This window comes from Peromyscus californicus, unplaced genomic scaffold, assembly GCF_007827085.1.
Source record: "Peromyscus californicus insignis strain IS unplaced genomic scaffold, ASM782708v3 Scaffold_5__1_contigs__length_169319896, whole genome shotgun sequence".
Classification (NCBI taxonomy): domain Eukaryota; kingdom Metazoa; phylum Chordata; class Mammalia; order Rodentia; family Cricetidae; genus Peromyscus; species Peromyscus californicus.
The window spans coordinates 125,883,646-125,906,243 of NW_026294573.1; positions in this window are offsets into that span (position 1 = coordinate 125,883,646).

Below are 22,598 nucleotides of genomic sequence, written 5' to 3' on the forward strand. Positions count from 1 at the left end.
TCCCAGGTACTAGCTCAGATTCCTTCAGCAATCACTTAACCTCTTTATCCAGAATTTGGTTTTCAAAATATATTTATGCAGATGGGGTACCTGCATTGCCAAACTCTTAAGTTTTAAAGAAAAGAATCTATTTAGTATACAGAAAATCTTAGAGGAGTACTAGGCACATACAAAGCTCCAGAGGAAATGCTTCCAACAATTTTATAGTTCTACATGTTTAAAAGTTTATGCAAGTGATTTAGTGGGATGTGTATGTTTATTTTACAACTCTGCATAATACTGTTTATAGTACTCATCTATCATGATATATGTGGCTTCCCCCTTTGCTGTGGGATGTTCTGTATGGCAAATGTGTTGCTCTGATTGGTCAATAAATAAAACACTGATTGGCCATTGGCTAGGCAGGAAGTGTAGGCAGGACAAGGAGGAGAATAAAGCTGGGAAGTGGAAGGCTGAGTCAGAGAGACACTGCCAGCTGCCAGGATGACAAACAGCATGTGAAGATGCCGGTAAGCCACGAGCCATGTGGCAAGGTATAGATTAATGGAAATGGATTAATTTAAGCTATAAGAACAGTTAGCAAGAAGCCTGCCACGGCCATACAGTTTGTAACCAATATAAGTCTCTGTGTTTACTTGGTCGGGTCTGAGCAGCTGTGGGACTGACAGGTGAGAGAGATTTGTCCTGACTGTGGGCCAGGCAGGAAAACTCTAGCTACACCCCTTCCTTTCTTTTTTCCTCTTGCTAGTGCTCTCCCTTCTGTGGCCTCTCAGGTACAGATCACAGGCATACCCTTCCATTTCTAATGCACTTAGCTTTCTTTTGTGGGACATTTGCTTGAATATGAACTTTTTTCAATAACAAATCTATAATTAATACTTATATGTCTCCTTATATTCATGAGCAAGATTTTTTCCTTTCAGTTTCTATAGAGCAATAGGATTTACTAGTCCTGAGTTTTATTTTTTCTTTATACACATGAAAACTTTTCCTAGTTCACCTCCCCCATCCTGGTCCTTTCCATGCACCCCTCCCTGATATGGGAGAGCTAGAAGCTGGTTGATTGGTGATAATCACACTCTTTTTGTTTAAGTGATGTATTTTGGATATATAAACTCATCATAGGGCACATGTTTAGTTTTTACATTTTGCCTCCTTCCTTCGTCTCTTGCTGAGGTGGCTTTGGAGGCATTCTCATGACGTATCAATGAGGAGAGGAGGAGCGTGCCAGAACCTTTTGTCCTCCTATTGGGCTTGCCAAGTGCTGGGCATCTCTCTAGGTTGGTAGCCCAAACTGAACACTGTGCTTCTAGCTGTTTTTAGTGGTTAAAAGTTGTCACTTACCGAACTTATTTTATGCTAATCATGGATCTCTGCTGTTTGCTCAACACGTTCAGCAACTGTGCTGTCCCCATGGGACTGCTGGCAAGAATGGAGACATGGGGAGTTCTAGGAACCCGGTGGGTGTGGGGAGGCGCTCCTGCCCCTCACTCCCAGAACCATTGGCCCTGTCTAGTGTTCTGATGCTGTTCCTGTGCAGGGTAGGCTGCAGGCATCCCTCCAAACCCTAATGTCAGGCTTGGGTGGGTAATGTGACCTCACTTGATGTTTGTGTTGGCATCTCCTAATTTTCTGGATGTGTCTATTCTGCCTCTCCTTAGAGCTCTATCCCAAGAAAGGGAAAGTATTCATATCTGATTTCTCAATTTTATCTCTTTCTGCTAATTAGGGCTTCTTATTTGGAAGGCCGTCTTTGGCCCATGGTCCTTCAGTCTGACCACATTTGATTAACCACAGGTGCTGGACGAGTGTAGAAAACAAACTGAGGCTGAGGCAAGAGCTCAGTTGGTAAGGTGACTGAGGTGCAACTGTGAAGACCTGAGCATGATTCCCGGCATCTGTGGAAAAAGCCCTGCTTAGTGACACGTGCTTATAACCCCAGCATGGTGGAAGTGGAGATAGGAAGATGTTTGAGCTTCATTGGCTAGGCAGTCCAAACAGTGGGTGAGCCTCAGGCCTTAGAGTCACTGCCTCAAAAACAAGGTGGGCAGCTCCTTCAGAACAGCACCTGGTGTAAGACTTGAGCCTCTACACACAGGTGAACACACATTCTCACCGGTATACATACATGACATGTACTATATATGTGAAAGAAAGTGAGAAAGAAATCTCTTAATGCGAAGAGTGCAGAAATGAATCAGGATATACTAAACCTGCAATAGAAATACCGAGTATGAAGGCACTCTTCAGGACAAACATGTAGGGAAGATAAATCCGGAAATTGACCAGATAAGGGTGCATGCAGTTGATGTAGTTCTGACCTACTGGGCAACAAGCATGAACTCTGTTTGAGAGAGGACTGCTGGTGCCAGCGATCTGGCTTCACCGGATAACTATCATGGACAGCAAGCTGTGCTCCTAGCTGCTACATATCTTCCAGCTACAGATAGTTGAGTTGCAGAGCACAGCATCAGACCTCTGAAGAGGTGATGGGAGGGTGTTGTTACCAACTTAAAGGTAGCTGGTGAGGAATTCAAACGCATGGCATTGTAAATGCTTGGTTTCTCCTCACTCTGTGGCTAGTGGAGCGTGTGTCAGGATTCCCACAGGGACCCATGGCACTGTGTGTGGACCGTAGGCACTTCTGTAGCGGGAATGCTGCTGCAAACTCTCTACCGATGATTTACTCACCTCTAAGATTAAGATGCAAAGTTTCTTGTCTTTTGCCTTCTAATCATAGGCTAGAAGAATTAGGGGGCAGGAAGAAGTCAAGATGACCGTTTCAGACCTTCATTACCTTGCACATAAAATACTCTATAAACTTGCCAATATTATTATAGTCCAGTTAGTTTAAGCAGTTGCTACATTCATGAGATGCCTGGGCCAAAGAGCTATATAATCTCTCACATCTGCATGTGGCTGCTCTCACAGATATCTGTGAATCAATTCAGGCATGGCACTTGAGAAGGTAATTTGAAGTACTCCATGGAAAAACAATTTGACAAGAAGAGAGCAGAATGCTTACTTAGGAAGGGCTTTGGGTTCTGTGAAAAACCTCTCCAGATATGACACAGAAAGAGAAGTCACTAGCTAGGATTCAGGAAGGAAGGAGTCTAGCTGTTCTGAGGAAAGGTGCAGATTAATTAAAAATTCAGCATTTTACCCCTGAGTGCAAGACGATGTGAACTAACCACGTGACAGTTTCATAGACCTGGTTTGGTAATGGGGAGGTGAGATGACAGGAGAGAAAAATATATTTAAAAAGAAAGCAGACAATCCAAGACTGATTATCCCTGGGAGACATATTTGAAGACATATTTGTTATTACTCTTATTAAGATTGCAGGATGCCTGGAAATGGGCAGATGCTAGGAAGTCAGAGTTCTTAGAAAAATTTTTTATGTGTGTACGAACATAAAGGGCCATGCAAAGGATGGAAGCAAAAACATCCACGTAGATGAAAATAGACTGCTGTATTGTGTTCAGATCCTTTCAAGAGTTCAGCAAAGAGAAACAGAAAAAATGGAGGATGATAAGAAAAAGAACAGAAAAATAAAACAATGACTCCTAATATAGTACACACACATACAGAGAGAGAGAGAGAGAGAGAGAGAGAGAGAGAGAGAGAGAGAGAGAAAGAGAGGAGGGGGGAGGGAGGGAAGGAGGGAGGGAGAGAGAGGAGTGTTTCCCTGCATTAATTTGCTAAGCAGTATTTGTTATGTTTCTTCGCCTGTTAGTATTCCTTTCCACATTTCTAAAGCCAGGTTCAAATTTTTGGCTGCTTATCTCACTGAGGGGTTAGACGGGTTAATGGATTCTTGAATATCTACCTTGCAAAGTGCAGGATCAAACTCCATCTCCACAGCAGACCATAAAGATCTCCTAAATGAAAGTGAGTGGACAAAGAGCACTGCATATTCTTCCTCTCGTATTTCCATAATCCCCCATGACACCGAGCTCTGATGTCCCAGAGCTTTTCCTTCATTCAAACTGTCCTCTGATTTCGGAAAACAGGACTTTGGCACTGGGAGCTGAGGTATATTCTACTAAGTGGTATGAATGTATTTTTATTATATTGAAATGTGAGAGTTTTTAGCAGCGTATAAAGGAGAGTGCAGGCAAGACAGAGAAAGAACAAGAACAAGCCGGTGTGCAAGGCAGCAGTGCAGAGCATGGAATACATAATGTTCAGAAGCGGAGGCGGGGGGGACCGACCACTGGGTAACACCAAGCCGAACAAGTCCTCAGTGAGAAATCAGAATCCCCATGTTCAGCATCAATAGGAGTAGATCAAATGACCTCTAAGAGGGAGAGGAGCTTGGAATTTTCCATTGTTTGACTCTGCATACCACACTGATGCCAGATCAGTTTTCCTCCTGGGGTCCGAAAGGTTCAGGCCCATTGTTGCTGGTCAATAACTGTGGCACTGTTTGTCATAACGATACCAAAGGGCTCCAGTTACGATCAGTTGATTTCTCTTTCCTGGGGAAGAGCTGTGTAGTTTTCAGAAGAACCTAAAATAATTTAGTTCAACAAAATACCGTTACAATTGGGCAGCTTGAAAAAGTGCTCTTGAGCTGGCGGTAATTCATCGGCCTCCTTTTAACAGTTTTGCCATGTAAATCGCCTTTGAACACTGAAAGCAACATGCCTTCCCTATACACCTATAGTCTTTAAACACGGCTTCAGAGTTGCAGAGGAAAATACTGCACTGCAGCTCTCTGTATTTGCAGCAAATCTCTGTTGGCATTAGACTGCAGAGGAGGAGCCCCTGCAAAGAGAGCCTGGTTACAGCTCAGCTCTGCTCAGCACATCCCTCAGCTCCAGGACACAATGGGAAAAGCAACCTTAGCAGGCTTGGGGGCTTGGGAGGCTGGAGAGAAGGCTAGATACACAAGTACTGAATCATCCGCTGTGGCCTTTTCAGAATTTATCTAAAAAACATTAGATAACCAGTGCAGTGTAGATTTAGCAGACAATAGAATTTCTCCAAATTGGCAGGTAGTTTTATTTTATTTAATTTTTGAAGGCTGGAGAATTTGTGAAAGAGACTCAGAATGTAAGCTATTTGCTGGTCATTTCTCCTGGATTTGCTTCACTTTAACCGCATGATCTTTCATTCTGCAGTGTAGACGGGAGGCCGAGCAAACTGAATTAAATTTGGTGGACGATTTATGAGACAGTGATATTAATCATTCACTCAGGTATGGAGGTATTCCCTATGCAGTTATCATTTCTACTATATTCTAAGCAATACAGAAGTGGAGATAAGGGAGACCTAGTCAGCAAGGCCAGGAGTTTGTTTTCATCTGACAAAGCAGAAATCTTAGTCAGTAGGTGGTATCTGGTATCTTGAGGACCTTTTTTTAGGTCCTCAGGATGACAGACCCAGTTTTACATCAGTCCAGCCAGAGCTTTCTTAGGCTTCTTTTCTTCAAATATTCACTGCTAATTCCATCAGTTAGGGAGTGGCATGGATAAAACACATTTTGCTTTTTGTATTTTTTTTTCCAAAATGGATTCATGAAATGGTAATTAATGTTATTGCTAGCATTTCACAGATCAAGACCATGAGGTAAAGTGACTTGCCTAAGGCCACACAGACAGTAATGGGTAGAGCTGATTCCAACCCTCTGTCCCGACGGTGTTTTGAGAAGACCCCCCCTTTCCTCTAGTGTGTGGAGAACAGAACTCAGCCTCAGTCAGAGGTCCATTTGAGATTGTGTATTTTACCTTTTGAGTTTTCTTATTTTTAATTAATTAATTTATTTTTTCATTTTACATAGCAACAACAGTTCCTTCTCCCATCTCTCCTTCCACTCCTGCCATTTCCCCTTCTCCGATCCACCCCCTACATCCCCTCCTCCAAAAGGGTAAAGCCTCCCATGGGGAGTCAACAAAGCCCTGTACTTTCAGTTGAGGCAGGACCAAGCCCCTCCCCGCTGCATCAAGGCTGTTCCAGGTGTCCCACCATAGGTAATGGGCTCCAGAAAGTCACCTCATGCACCAGGGATAGATCCTGATCCCACTGTCAGGGGCCCCTCAAGCAAACCAAGCTATGCAACTGTCTCCCACATGCAGAGGGCCTAGTTTGGTCCCATGCAGGCTCCACAGCAGTCTGTTTTTTGAGTTTTCTTGTGAAAACCTCTTCAGTCTCTTTTAGGATACAGGGCAAGTGATCTTTATCAGAAATGCCTGGAGAATAAGTGTTTCAGATTTATAATATTTTCAGTTTTTTGAAAATCACCATATACAATGAGATACCTTGTGGATGAGACTGAAGTTCAAATACAAAAATTTATATATCTATCTATATCTATATATACATATATATAGTTTATGCAACCTTATACACATAGCCAGAAGGTAATTTTATGCAACTAATATACATATAAAATCTATTATATTGTTCTATCTATCTATCTATCTATCTATCTATCTATCTATCTATCCATCCATCCATCCATCTATTTTTTTTATATTTAAATGTATAGTATACGTGAGTTTTGGCTGCAGCCCTTCACATGAACTCAGCTGTGGAATTGTCCAGTTGGGTTGTCATGTGGTCTCAAAACCTTTTTAATTTTAGAGCAGTGGGGATTCGAGACATTAATTAGAGATATTCGAGATGTAGAGGTTTCTGTACACAAAGGCTGATCTGCAGGAAAGAACTAGATTCCTGAGGTTTCCTTTCCCCATGGTTTCCTCCGTTGCAAACCATACCATAGCTGCCTTCGTTCCTATGACTTTGTCCTCCTAAAACAGTTATGATGCTTTCATCCGACATCCGAAATACAACCATCTATAGTTCGGATGCAACAACCCAGACAACTTCCGCTTTAATGGCGTAAAGAAAACCACGAAAAATGTACTGTATGAGACTTGTGTTTTCTCACAACACGGGGCCTCCAAAAATCCTGCCTGAGTTGAAACAGAAGAGCCTTGTCTGCTGCTCCCAAAGCATGTCTGTGTGGGGGAAAAGCCTCACTGCAGCTGAGAGAAGCTTGAAAGAGGCTCTGGGTGAGCTTTTGTTCTTGCCTGTTTAACAGCTTCAGGTTTTGAGAAGCCTGTGAGAGTTCACCTTTGCATTTGAGTCTAAAACTTGAATCCATTAAAGGGCTCTCTGGAGCCTGCTGAGAATTTCAGTGCTCTGAGAAGGATGCTCCAGGCTCACTTAGCTGGTTTGAAATCACATGGCCTCGGGCTGCACTGTCTTTACTTGGAGGAGGATGGGAATCTGGGAATTAGTTCAAAAGCTGCATCCAACCACTTTTCCCCCTTTGTCTCTAATGTCTTTTATTCAGCTTCGGTTCCATCCCAGTGCAACACTTAAGAACCATTCCAGGAAGCCCAGGTCACAGCAGTTAGAGTTAATATCATCCTATTACCTTCTCTGTTATTTCTCATGTGTATGGTGATGTAATCCATATGTGTAAGGTTAGGGCATTCAGAGAATGAAAAAAAAATTACTCCAGCTCTTCCTGGGAAGTTTTGGTTTTTTCTGTGGCAAAAGAGGGAGGGAGGCAAAAAGATAGGTATTAATGATATAAATATAGATAGATAGGTATAAAAAATGATATAGATAAGATGATATAGATTTATCTGGAAGCCAATCATGCAATCTCTGCTGAAGGGCTAGAGGAAGGAGACAGGGTGTGCTCAATGGACAATTGTTTCTGTGGTTGCCCAACAGCTCAGAAGCTAGTCGTCCCACCAAAATTAATTTTTTATTATTAATTAAATATTTTCATTTATTTTACATCCCAACTGCAGTTTCCACTCCTCCCTCTCTTCCTGTCCCTGCCACCTCCTCTCTGTTCCCCCATCCACTTCTCCTCTGTTTCTGTTCAGAAAGGGGCAGGTCTCCCATGGGTATCAACAAAGCATGGCATATCAAGTTGAGGTAGGACTAAGCTTCTCCCTTTGTATTAAGGCTGGACAAGGAAACCCAGTACGAAGAGTAGGTTCCCAAAAGCCAGCTCAGGAGTTAGGGACAGGCCCTGATCCCACTGCTAGGAGTCCCACAAATAGATCAAGTTACACAATAGTCACACATATGTAGAGGACCTAGGTTAGTTCCATGCAGGTTTCCTAACTGTCCAGAGTCTGTGAGCTCCTAGGAGCCTAGGTTAGTTGTTTCTGTGGGTTCCCTTGTAATGAACTCGATCTTCCCGTCTCTTCAACAGGATTCCCGGAGCTCACCCTGTGCTTGGCCATGGATCTCTGCATTTGTTTCCATCCCTTACTGGGTGAAGGCTCTCTGATGACAATTAGGGTAGTCACCAATCTGATTACAGGAGATGGCCACTTCAGGAACCCTCTCCACTACTGCTAGGAGTCTTAGCTGAGGTCATCCTTGTGGATTCCTGGGCGTTTCCCTGGCATCAGATTTCTCCCTGACCCCAAAATGTACATCCCCATCAAGACTTCTTTTTCATTACTCTCCCCCTCCATCCTGCTCCCAACCCGCCCAATCCAATCCCTCATGTTCTCATTGACACCCCCATCCCCCGATTTACCCAAGAGATCTTTTCTATTTTTTCCTCCCAGGGAAATCCACGTATCTCTCCTTGGGCCTTCCTTGTTACTTAGCCTCTCTGGGGCTGTGGATTGTAGCCTGGTTATCCTTTACAGCTAATATCCACTTATGAGTGAGTACATACTGTGTTTTTCTTTCTGGGTCTTGGTTACCTCACTCAGGATGATTTTATTTTCTAGTTCCATTCATTTGCCTGCAAATTTCATGATGTAGGTTTATTTATTATTATTATTATTATTATTATTATTATTTGGCGCCACTGAGTAATACTCTACTGTGCAAATGTACCACATTTTCTTTATCCATTTTTCTGTTGAGGGGCATCTAGGTTGTTTCCAGGTTCTGGCTATTATGAATAATGCTGCTATGGACATAGCTGAGCAAATGTCCTTGTGGTGAGATTGAGCATCCTTTCCACCAAAATTAATTAATAGGCTACGTCTATGTCTGTATTACACCTGCCCCATTAATTAGAATAGAACGCTAGAGCTTTCAATCAGCTATGAGCACCTTTAGAGAGGGAGCTGCTAACACTGAAAATCCATTTTCATGGGAAGAAATGATTAGCCCATTCAGCTAAGTTGGAAAGACCAGACAGGAAGAGATGGCTGAGGAAGCAAGGGACATCATTGTCCTGAGGCTGAAAATGCAAGTGCCTATTCGAGGTCCAGAGGGCAGGTGGCTGAGGACCAAAGGTCTTGAATACACTTGAATACATTGCCCCAGAAGCACTACCTGGGTTCCAGTCCTAGTCAAGTTGTGATTTTGATTAAACTACCCCTCAGCCTCACACCCTTCATTTATGGACTATCAGTAATGAGACTCATCCCTCAGGGGTTCTTCATTGAGAGGATTAGTGATTAATGAAACAATGAGTTTTAAGTTCTTGTCATGATGATTGGTACAAAAAATGTATTCAGTAGATATTGGATATTAATTGGGACATTGCTGTTTTTCAATGTTATGAGTGTCAAAGACTGTCCAGTTTTCTTTCACTTTTTTTTGTTGTTCTTGAGTGGAGAGTTACTGTGTGTCCTGTTCTTCACTGGCATACCTGAGACCATCAAACTAGGTTGTGGGAAAGGGCTTCTGGGCAGAGGCAAGGTCAGTACTACTTACGCCAGCCTATGAAACCATCACATATGATTTTTGGGCTCTCTCTGTCTCTTTCTCCACATGTTGCCTTTATTACTGGCTGTCATGATAAAATAGAGGACATCAAGGCATGCAGTAAAAACTGTGGAAGGAGCCTGGGTCCCTGGATGACAGTATGGACACCAGCACCTTTGGAGTTCAATCTGCCCAATGCAACTTCATCTAGAAATAAATATAATGCAGTGAAATCACTGCGGTTTCTGAGTTAATGTGCCTAGCAGCTATGGACTTTTACCTTGTGATACAGCATGTGGCAATAGTCTAAAAGTTCATGTGTGAAAATATTTCTCAGCTGTGAACAAAGTTGTCTATGAAGGAATACATACACAATCAGTACATGGTAAAATAGGAGGAAGGAAAGCTGATGTGGTATCATGTAAATAAATAGAATCCAGCTTCATCCAGGTCTGAGGCACAGACAGTTATACAACCACACTGGAAGCTTTTGAAGTCTTCAGCACTTGAACAAACTGTGCTAGCTCACTGTTGTGCAGCAAACACACTGATGGGGGCAGTCTGTCTCCTGCTAGCACTAAGGACATGCTTGAAAGGCCCTGGCTCCTTACGTATGACTTCTGTATATAACTCTGCATAGAAACTAGATCCAATAAGACACCTTCCCTTTTGTTTCCTGTCAAAGATGGAGATACTCTTCCCTGTTTGACCTAAGGCAATTTAAATGGATTATCTGAAGGAAAAAAGCCAAGGAGAAAGTAAGTAGGGAGCTGAGTTAACGTGTGGGAAGTTAGTGCTGGGAACGTGTGGTTAGAATGCTCCTGTCCAGGGTTAGAAGAATGATTTTTCCCAGTCCCATTGGCCTTCAATGCTTGAGGCACATAGCAAAAAGACTTCTGAGCATTAGTACTAGGTATGAGGGTATAGGGTAGGTGAAAGACAAGGGTGTACGAGGGGTAAGATGGAAGAAATTAAGTTTCCGAAACTGGATTTCTGATGTGAGAAGAGAAAAGAACGCTGAGAAGGAGCAGTTCATTGTTGGCTAATCTTCATAGCACCTGAGCTAGAGAGAGGCATCTGAACAAGGCACTTGGAGGTTTCTCTTCCCAGCACTCTTGGGTCACTTATGTAACTCAAGAGATTTCAGATTCCAAAGAGTCTGATTTCTCTATTGCTGCCAGCATGACTCAACCTCTTCACTGATCTTAATGGGCATTTTAAGCACCCTAACTTTTTTCCAGCTATCAGGATTGTTTTCAAACCACTTGTTTAGTTCAGAGACGACTTGCCCACTTAGAATTTGCTTCAAGTTGAAGGACAGAGAAATAACGGTTTCTCTGTAGTCTGTTGCTGTGAGCTATGGTAAGGAGTCTGTGTTTGTAGCTCTGATGGGGCTGTATAGTTTATATACCTGGTGCCTAGAAGGATAGCAGGGACACTATGTCAGTTATCAGACTGACACTTGCTTTTGAAACCAAGTGAACCCCAGGAACCTGGAAATCACAAATTAGACCCCATGTACACAATCCAGACTTAAGAGAGGTGGATTCTTTTTACTGATTAGTCTGACAGTTAATTCTAGTTTCTGTCTCTAGGCACCTCTTATAGTTTCTTGCATAAATTTCTTATTCCAAAAATTTCTTCTTCTTCTCCTGTCTATTCATCCATTCAGCCAGTGACTTTCCTAAGCTGCTTCTATATGCCAGGCACTATCTAGGAGCCAGGCATGCTCAGTGTACTGTCACAGAGCTGGTGGATCCTCACAGCCATTCAGCTCTCTTTGGGTTTCCTTCCCATTCATTCACCTACCAGCACTTTCCTTGTCTAACTTCTGCACTACTCCCTGCAAGACCATTACCAACAGATCAGCAGCCCTTTCTAGTTCTCACCATCATTTGGACATATGTAGTTCCTATATCCATTATACCAAGTAGTAGATTTTAAAATGATCTCAGGGCTTAACTACTAGGACTGGAGGCAGAGATGCTGCAGTAGTAGATGGTTGATCATAATTTCATATTTAAGGTATGTGCCAAGGTATTAAGAGATTGAAAGTGGATACTCATAAGACTTCATGGCAATCATAGTTGGAAAGTGTTATTTTAACTTTGGCACAGTGGCAGTGCCTTAATCTACTGCCATCCCAGCCAGCACTTGCAACTCTGCAGTTACTAGCCTGCTTTTCCAGCAGTGGCCTGGCCACTCAGGCCACAGCCTGGCAAGAATTCTGCACCCACAGGCACCAGCCCTGTCACTGCTGCTAGAGGTAACTTTAATTGAATCTCTGTCATTCCAATTATGAATAAGATTCGAGATTCTGAACACTGCAAGCTCAGAGAGGCTGAGTAGCAATTAGCTAATCCTCTCTCCTTGCTGGCATCCACAAAAGACCCCTGCTTTGGCTTTGCCAAAACACAAAAAACTGTGCCACTCCAAGAGCCACCCTACTACTTCCTGTGTGTCTCTCTATCTCTCCTGGATGCCCTCTAGTGGTCTATGATTACTTTCTGTCAACTAGTTGCTAATGCAGCCTTCAGACCCAAGGTTAATTTTATTTAATTAATGCAAATGCAAACTCTGGATTCACAGTGTGATCCCCCAACATGAAAGAGCCTTACAAGTTATCCCATCTAAGTTCTAGGAACCAGAATTCTTCTCAACTACCTCTTTGTTCAATCAAGACCAAGCTTCTGCTTTAAAGTTTTCAGAGGCAGGGCATTCACACAGCAACACATTCATGGACTTCTATAACAACTATATGGCTCTTTCATACACCATATATTACCTATATCAAACTTTGTATAATTTTCTATGATGATGTTCCTCATTACCTCATCACGTTTAGAAGCCCCCAGTTATATTCTTAGGGATATTTTAATTTGAAAATATGCATTTTTTACCTTTATTAGTCTAAACATGAAGAAGAATTTATTTGGAAGGATACAGAGTTCTCTTATGGAGCCAGAGTTGTCCTCCTCCCTGGCTCCCCTATTCTTGCAGAGAACTGATTGCTATGATCACTTCCCTCTTTTGCAGAGAACTGTGATTGTTTCCCCCACTTCTTTCAAAGAATGGTGATTGCCCTGGTGGGCTCAAGGTCTGCTCTTATAGACATCTACTGTGTCTGTAGGCTAAGTCATGAACGAAGGTGGCCTTTCTACCAGGATATGGGTAAAGGGGGACAAAAAGGAGCAATATATAGACAAGCACATAGAGTAGGCAGGTCTACATAGATGTTCTACAAATATCATGTAAGTATTTGGATACTAAGTCATCTCACAAGGCTAGCCTCCTCTAATGCATGTAAACATTTCCAAGATGATCCCGTTTCTTCTTCTCTTACTCATTTAAATTTTGCCATAAGAGTGTGCTGCCCTAATATCCCCTCCAAGCTGATGAATGTAGAGTTAAGGTCACCTCAGCAGAAATTGGAGGCCTTTTTTAGGTCATTTGTCTTAGAGTTTTACAACTTCACCTGCTCTGGAAGTTTCCATTAGTGGTAGGAGTTATGACTCCAAGGAAATTTTTCTATATAGAGATTTCATGATGACTCAATAAAGACATTAGCCAACCATGAGTGGATTCCCAAACCAAGGTGAAATCCTATTAATAATCTAACTAGAAGAATTTGTCCAAAAAATATTGAGCTATTACTTAAATCAGATTTAGAGATAGACTGTCCCTTTTAGTAATTAAAATTCATGAGCTACAAATGGTAAATGCATTCAGCCAATATTTTTCTTTGTCTATTACATATCTCATATGTATTAGTGCTTAAATGGTACTCGAAAATCACATTACACTTTTAACTGGTTTAAATTTCATTATTTCTTAAATAGCAATCATCCTCACCATTGTGCCATCTTATTTAATTCAATAAATAATTTTTCAGATCCAACTAAGAGTATGCTTGTATAAATGACATTGTACTAGGTGCCAGGTCTGTGGAAGTGAATATGACTTGAATTTCAGGAACTGTTATTCAGTGATTTGTCCACATATGCACACTCTCTAGTATAAATGAGAGCCCTAAAATAGGTTCATGGAAGGCTGCTAAAATTAGAAAACAATGAAAAGAAAACAAAGCAATATGAAAGAGTGTTCAGCTATAGTGCTTTGGGGTTAGATAGACTTCTTCAGTTCTGCCTCTGTCATTACAGCCTATGTTGTTTAAACAGATTATACACTGCTTTGGGGTTAGATAGACTTCTTCAGTTCTGCCTCTGTCATTACAGCCTATGTTGTTTAAACAGATTATACACCCCAAGTCACATGTTTTTCTATGTAGAATAGGTAAAACATTTATTTGATAATGTTCTTGAAAGGATTAAATAATATCAAATTATTCAACATGCTATTTCATCCTAAGAACATTTTGGAACTTCTAGTATGTGGGAGGACCCACAGAAAGGAACAGCCTGTCATAATACAATGTAGTGACTACTGTCACAGGAGACTAAAGGGTTAGGACTTAATTTTGAAATTAGAAGCCAGTGGCAAGATTTGAGTACAATAATATTCTTTGTACTTCCATGTTAAAGGAATAGCTTGAGTTGTAACAGAGTGAGTGGGTGTGAGAAGGCTGAGAAGGGAGGCCAAGCGGCCCATGTAGTGCAAGTGCTCATTCCAGACATCACTAACCGACCAGAGGACTAAGGAGACGTGGACTCAAGAGGAGGGTTGAGACCCTCTGCAAGTGCTCATTCCAAACATCACTAACAGACCAGAGGACTAAGGAGATGTGGACTCAGGAGGGTTTACTGCAGGATGACTATGCAGTGGTTTTCTGCTTGTCTGTGTTTGGAAATGGACTAAGGCATGGGACTAAGATAGACAAGTAGAGAAGGAAAAGAAGCGGGTTTGGAATGAAGGATAATGGGTAATTGCCTACCATGCTCACCTTAAGGTGCCTGTGCAGCACACAAGTGGAGACTTTTTGATAATTTTTTGTTTGTTGTTTTTATGTTTTGAGAAAGGGCCTTGCTGGGATAGCCTGGAACTCACTAGAAGGTTCAGAAGGCTGACCCAGAACATGCAGTTCTCCTACCTCAGGCCCTTCAGTGCTGGGATTAAAGCTTTGAACTAAGTAAACTAGGTGGCAATTCCTCTACTCCTGTGTTTGAGGATCTACTCACACTGGCTTTACTGAACAGTAGGTTTGGAGACTTCACACTGAAACTTTTAATCAATATTATGACATGGCAGATCTCTTTTACACACACACACACACACACACACACACACACACACACACACACACACTCCTATTTCCTAGGAAACCATTCATCTGACCATCCATTCACTGTCACCTGGAAAAACTGTTGGCAACCCATTGTGCTTAGGCTCTAGAAATAGGACCAGTCACTCAAACGTGATCTCATTGAGTCTGAAACATCTTCATTCAGAGCTGGAAGGGAAGTTTGTGTCCCAAAATCTATCATGAAGACACTGCTAAAATTGTGGCTTTAGCATTTGTCATTGAAAAACTTGGAATTTTATCAATAATTCCAGGAACTCAGAGGCTTCTAGTAAAGAATGAGTCACAGAAAAGGGATATTTCTGTTGGCCAAAGGTCAACTGTCTTTTGATGATGAAAAGTCACTTTGCCTCCTCTCTGCTGAACATGCATATCTAACTAGTTGCCAAGTGTTAGCAACCTGACCTTGTAGATGATTTTGATTTGTCTCTCATCCTTTTAATTCTTTGTTCTGGCACTAATCATCTCCATTCCTGTTTGCACACTACATTTCCTCCTAGCCTCAAGCTATTGTATTCAATATTGTGGGGACAAAGGCCAGGTTGGCATTCATTTTCCTCGATGAGCTAATTATATCCTGAATCTGGCTTTTCTACTCATTCATTCATCCATCCATCTACACATTCATTCATTCATTCATTCATTCATTCATTCATAATTCAACAAACATTATAAATGCAATTGAAAACCTGGCATTTTCTCAATGCACCTTGCATTTTCTTTTGTCTGCAGTTTCAACCCATGTCTCCCGGCATGCCACACATGCACCTTCTTACTACAGATCACAGAGTAGTTGCTATGTCCAATACCTAATGTAAATATCTTTCCTTAAAGCTCCGCATCTCTACCACTCCAGTTGGAAATGCCTCCTTTAAAAAAAGTAAAATTGATTATTCATTATAAATAAATCATCAGGTGGCATTTTGAAAAATTTATGTAAAAATGATGTTTTCTTTACTTAATATGAGCATTCCTAAGGCAGGAAATAATTTCCTTTGTTTATGTATACTGCATGGTGTTTTCCTCATGGTAGGCTCTCACTAGATGACAATGTAGATCTCATGAACCTTAATATTTTATTTAAATTTTTATGCATTTATTTGTGTGTGTGTATGTGTGTGTGTGTGTGTGTGTGTGTGTGTGTGTGCATGCGCGTGTGCATGCGCGCATGGGACATATGTGGAGGTGGGAGGACACTTTTTGGGAATCATGAGCCTTTTTTATTTTATTTTAAAACTATTATTTTTATGTGTATATCTGAGTACCTGCACGCATGTATACGTAAGTGCCTCCATGCCGAGTGCCCACTGAAACCAGAAGAAGGCACAGGATCTCAGGAAACTGGAGTTGCAGGTCATTGTGAGACTATGTGGGTGTTAGAAACTGAACCTGCCTCCCCCTGCAAGGGCAGTAAGTGTTATTAACTGTGAGCCACCTCTTCAGACTCCTGCCTATTTATTTTTAATTCATTTATTCAGTGTTGCTGAGAGTAAATTTTGGTCAGAAGATTATTTTAACCTGTGTTCTTCTAGAAGTATACTTTTTTTAAAAAGATACTGAAATTCGTTAATTCAGAGGGTATTTATTGGGATCTCATTAAGCTTCAGATGTTTTCCAGGCTCTGATGTCACACACTTGGACAAGAGACCATTCTTGCTTCAGAGACCCTATGGCTTGAAGTTTTAGATGAACAACATGGATGTGATGCTAAGGGAATCTAGAGAAGGGAATTGTCATGTTGTTCAGGAAAGGAAGGAAAACACCAACTGTTTTTGTGTATAACACTTCCTCTCCTTGTCGGGCCAGGTGGTTACATAGCATTCACTCCACAGAATGTATGGAGTGTCCACGGCTGTGGCTGTGTTCTCTTCCAGTGGCTACAGTGCATTGGTGGTTACACAATAAATAATGTCACAAGAATTTCTAGCTCACTGTGTCAGGTACTGTTCTAAATAATTCATAGAATTTATCACTCAATAATCATGATAATTTTGTGGAATGTGTACTTTATTACATAATAAATAATATAGTTAAAAAACCTAGGCCCAATGAAAATTAGTTACTTCTATCACATTAATTGGCAAGATAAGACTTAATTGTGAGTATTTTTCTATGGTCTATTTTCTTTTCTCCTAGATCCCCTTCCCATTTATTCTTCATATTCTAATTTCCCCTTTATTTCTTTATAACATTATTTTCTATTTTGTCTAGGCCATATCATCCTGAATGTACCTGCTCTCAATTTCTTTTTTAAATTTAATTTTCTTTCTTTCTCTCTCTCTCTCTCTCTCTCTCTCTCTCTCTCTCTCTCTCTCTCTCTCTCTCTCTCTGCAGGCATGCATGTGCTATGATATGCATATGGATATCAGAAAACAACTTTGAGGAGTTGGGTTCCAGATATTGAACTCAGGTCTTTCGGCAAAGAACATAATTTTACTTGCAGAACCATCTTACAGGCTCTCAAGCTCAATATTTTTAAGAGTCGTATTGAACACTAATTTTGGAAAACTATAAATTTAGAAAAGTAACACAGTAATTTTATATTTAAATATTAAAAATACTATTAGTACCTATAATCTAGGACTTATGACCTGCTTCTTCATGACTTATAGTTATACCCATAGATCAACAAATCTTGCAGCCTTGGCTGAGAAGCTTCTATTTGTAGCAGATGGTGATTAACTCAATGACCTACAACTAGTCAAGATGCAGAGGATAAGAGACTTCAGAATGATCCTCCCTAAAGAGATCTTATATAGCCCCTCATTCCCCCAATGCTCAGAGATCATTGCAGAAAAAGGGGTGGGTCAGAAAGAGCTACACTAAGACTACAAGGAAGCATTATGTTCTGGGCACAGCAGGCTGCTGCACACATGAACTTAGAAAGGTTTCGACTACATGTACAAAACCTGTGCAAGTCCAAGCCAGACCAAAATCCAGCACAGAGAGTGGAGTGGAGCACAGAATCCTATTCCAAGTTATGGAGCTATTGGCCATTGTTAGCAACTCGGAGAAGGACAGACAGTTTTCTCTGAGAGTGTGGTCCCTGGGAAGCTGACCACTATCCGGAGGAAGAACACATAGCCAAGAATATTTGGGCAATACAAATTGCTCTTGAAGGATTAAAAAAAATATGATATGATATTGAGTGGGCAGGGAAGGGGGGTGGATCTGGGGAGAATTGGGGAACGGGTTGAATGTGGTCAAAAACATTATATGGCACTCTCAAAGATCTAATAAAATATTTAAAATATTTTAAAATTAGTTTAAGCAGGTCTAAAAGATATTCTTTCTTAGGATAAAAAATAACTCTAATACAGTAAAGAAAAAATGCCTTTTAGGCACTTTTCTGCTGTGGGATGGTCTGTATGTCAAATGTGTTGCTGATTGGTCAATAAATAAATCACTGATTGGTCAGTGGCCAGGCAGGAAGTATAGGCGGGCAAGGAGGAGAAAAGACTGGGAAGTGGAAGGCTGAGTCGGAGACACACTGCCAGCCGCCATGATGAGAAACAGCATGTGAAGATGCCGGTAAGCCACGAGCCATGTGGCAAGGTATAGATTAATGGAAATGGATTAATTTAAGCTGTAAGGACAGTTAGCAAGAAGCCTGCCACGGCCATACAGTTTGTAACCAATATAAGTCTCTGTGTTTACTTGGTCGGGTCTGAGAGGCTGTGGGACTGGCGGGTGAGAGAGATTTGTCCTGACTGTGGGCCAGGCAGGAAAACTCAAGCAACACTTTTCAAAGTTCAAAACAACTGCAAGCCACATACATACTCCTCTCAGAATTGTTAAGTCTGAGTAAACACTGGAAGTGTGAAATGTGGCAGCTACCTTAGATCTCCATTTTGAAAAGGGCCAGATTATTTTACTCTATCATTCTATTTACTTCTTATCTTGCTTAAGATTGAACATCTATTCAGAACTGTGTAGGAATAATGTTTTGGCTTTTAAAGCCTTGAAAGTCACCGTCATTCTTTGCCTCCCTTCTTAGTGGACTTTTGGTTAGAAAGAAGTCTTTAATCATAAACATTAAGTAAAGATGTCCCTAGTTGACTCCCAACAGCTCAACATGTCCTGGGTTTTTCTTGTCACAGTCAGTGTCTAATATCAAGACTTGCTTCTCAATGTAGAACACTACATTATTATTATTATTTTTTTTACAAGTTTTGACTTTTACTGTAATGTACAATCTTAACTACTTTAAGTATTTAGTTCACTGGCACTATATATACTCACAATTAACACACTCACCACTATGATTTCTAGAACTCTTTTCACCTTGTAAAGTGAAGAGTGCATCTACTGAACAATCACTTCCTATTCCCATTTCCTCCCCAGACCCTGGAAACCCCCAATTTGCCTTCTGTCTGTGATTTTGCTGTTCTAAATAACTGATGTAGTGAAATACAACATACAGTCACATTTCTTCATGACTGATTCATTTTGCTCATTAGTATACAATCATCAAGCCTCATAGATGTATGGTATATGTCAGAATTTCCTTTTCAAGGCAAATATTTCATTGCATGTGTATGGATCACTTGGCTTACCCATTCACGGTCAGAGGACATATGGGTAGTGTTTGTACTTTGACTGTTGTAAGGCTGCTCTGAACACTCTTAAACATATCTATTAAAGTCTTTACTCTCAATTTTTTTGGATACACACCCCAAACTGGAATTTCTAGACCATATGGTAATTCTTTTAGTTGTTAGTTATTTTATTTTCAGGACAGTTGTATTTTTCCTGTTGGGGTTGTACTGGTTTGTATTCTTACCCACAGGACCCAAGGATCTCAATTATTTCAGATCCCCATCAGTGTGAGATATTTAGTTTGGTTTTGACTTTTTGTTGTTGTTAGTAACCATTCTAATGGATGTGAAGTAGAATCTTCTTATTTTGTTTTGTATTTCTCTAAAGATTAATGATTTTGAGCATCTTTTCATGTGATAATTAGCCATTTATGTGTCTTCTTTGAAAAGTGTCTACTCAGGTCCTTCATCCACTTTAAATTTGGGTTGTTTCCTTTGTTATTATTTTTAAGAATCCTTTATATTTCTGGCTATTAATCATCTATCAGATACCTGATTTGTAAATATTTGGTCTCATCATCTGACCCAATACTTTACTCTGATGATGTCTTTTGATATACAAAACTAATTTGAGGAGTGGGGGCACACAGGAAGAGCTGGAGCAGGAAGGGAGGGAAAGAATGGTGCATATATGAGGTTTTTAAAACAAATAAAAACTAAAAAACTACCCTAGAGTCCTGTGTCTCTGGTGTTCCTTTCAGTTCCTACACCTTTGGCATCAAATCTGAGAAATCATTGCAAAATGTTTTGAGACTTTTGTGGCATGTTTACTTTTAAGAGTTGTTACAGCTTTAAGCTCTTATTAATGTTTTTACCTTTGATGAGCTGCTTTTTGTATATGGGGCTAGTTGGTTCCAACTTCATTCATTTGTATGCACACCCCACCCACCCACACACCCATACCCACACATTCACCCCCCCCCACTCAACCATTTACTAGAAAGACTTTCACCATTGAGTGATATTCTTGCATTCTTTAAAAAATACTTTTAGATTTATTTATTTATTCTATGTACATGAGTGTTTTGCCTTATGAATATCTATACGTCTCATGTATGCTTGATCCTCATATGGGTCAGAAGAGTGTATTGATTCACTGAAATTGGCACCATGGGTGCTGGGAATAGAACCCAGATCCCCTGCAAGAGCAGTCAGTGCTCTTAACCACTAAACAATCTTTCCAGTCCCCAAGTTTTGGCATTTCTTTAGAAAGTGATTGAGTGTATTTGTGAGGGCCTTTTAATTTAAATTAATTAATTAATTAATTCTATATACCATGGCGCATATGTAGAGGTCAAAGGACAACTTTAGAGTAGATTATATCCTTCTTTATATTCTGAATTCTGGGATCAAACTTAGGTCTCCAGGTTTGACCACAAATGTCTTTACCTGCTGAGCTGTGTTTGCAGCCCTTTCTGTATACATATGTTAGTTTAATACCACACTGTTTTGATTGCTTAGTTTTGGAATATATTTTAAAATTAGAAGGATGACTACTCCAACACTGCTTATCCTTTTTCAAGATTGTTTTGGCAATTCAATATCTCTTGAGAGTCCATATGATAGGTTTTGCTGTTTGTAAAAGTAGGTTTTGATAATGAACTGAACTAAATTGGTAGATAACTATCGACACCATTAACAATATTAAGTCTTCCAATTCATGAAGACCATGTTTCCTTCTACTTAGATCTCAAATTTCTTTTGGTAATAATCTGTAATTTTCATTGCACAAATCTTTCAACTGCTTAGTTAAATTAATCTCTAAGTGTTTTATCCATTTGAAGTTACTGTAAATGGAACTGCTTTCCTAATCTCCTCTTTGTGTACAGAAATGAAACTGGCTTTTTTGCATTGTCTTTGTATCCTACTACTTTGCTGAATTAATTACTCACTTTTAAAAATTTTATGAGTTATTATGATCTCACTCAAGGACACACCTCAGTGATGTAAGGACATCCTGCTGGTGACTTCACCCTCTAAATGTATCCCAGAAACACAGCCTTAAGTGCTGTGGGAGGTCTTTCTGTAGGTTGAGAATACATGTTGCTCTGATTGGTTGATAAATAAAGCTGTTTGGCCTATGACAAGTTATGGCTAGGTGGAAAATTGAAGAGAGAGACAGAAAGGAGAGGTAGGGGAGACACAATCCCACTGTCCAGGGAGCAGCATGTAATGGCACACAGGTAAAGCCATAGAACACATGTCAACATATAGATTAATAGAAATGGGCTGAGTTTAGTTATAAGAGCTAGCTACCAAGAAGCTTGAGCTATGGCCATGGACATACAGTCAGTAATTAATATAAGCCTCTGTATGTTTATTTGGGTCTGAGTGGCTGCGGGACCAGGCGGAACACAAGGAAACTTCCAGCTACACTTGGGTACCAGGACTTTAATTCATTGTCACTGAGAGGGTGCTCAAACCATAGCAGGATTCTAACAGTGAATAAACTACTGCTTCCATCATAAATTTGCTAGAGAACTGTATTGGTAAATCTAATGCAGCTGAGACAAGATGACAGTATTTTGTTTAGATCATCATACACACACACACACACACACACACACACACACATATATATATATATATATATATATATATATATATATAATGATGATCATATGATCATATAGCATACTAATTCCTGATAATTTTGTCAGTAAGCTTGATGTTTATCCAGTTCATAATTTTCTTGGTCTGCCATATAAACATTTCTTTATTTTTCACATAAAGAAACAAAGCTATCAGTGACTTGACTAAAGATCTGCTTTGTGCTGTGGGCCATCTGCAGCCTACCTCATTTCTACATCCTGGCTGCAGAAACAGCTCCTATGTGGGACAAGCTGTTCTTGTGGCAAGGGGCTATGCTGACACAAGACAACCTCTCTATCTGTCAACATAATGAGGCATAATGGGGGAGCAGAAGCAGCTATTTTACCTACAAGAAAGCATCACAAGGGTAGAGGTGTATAATCTGCTTACAAGGGGATAGTGAAAGAATTATTTCAAACAACACTAGGATGTACCAAATTAATAACCAGTACAGTTTAGCTTTATTAAGCTGCTCTTTTGGGTACTTGGGTATCATGGGAAGG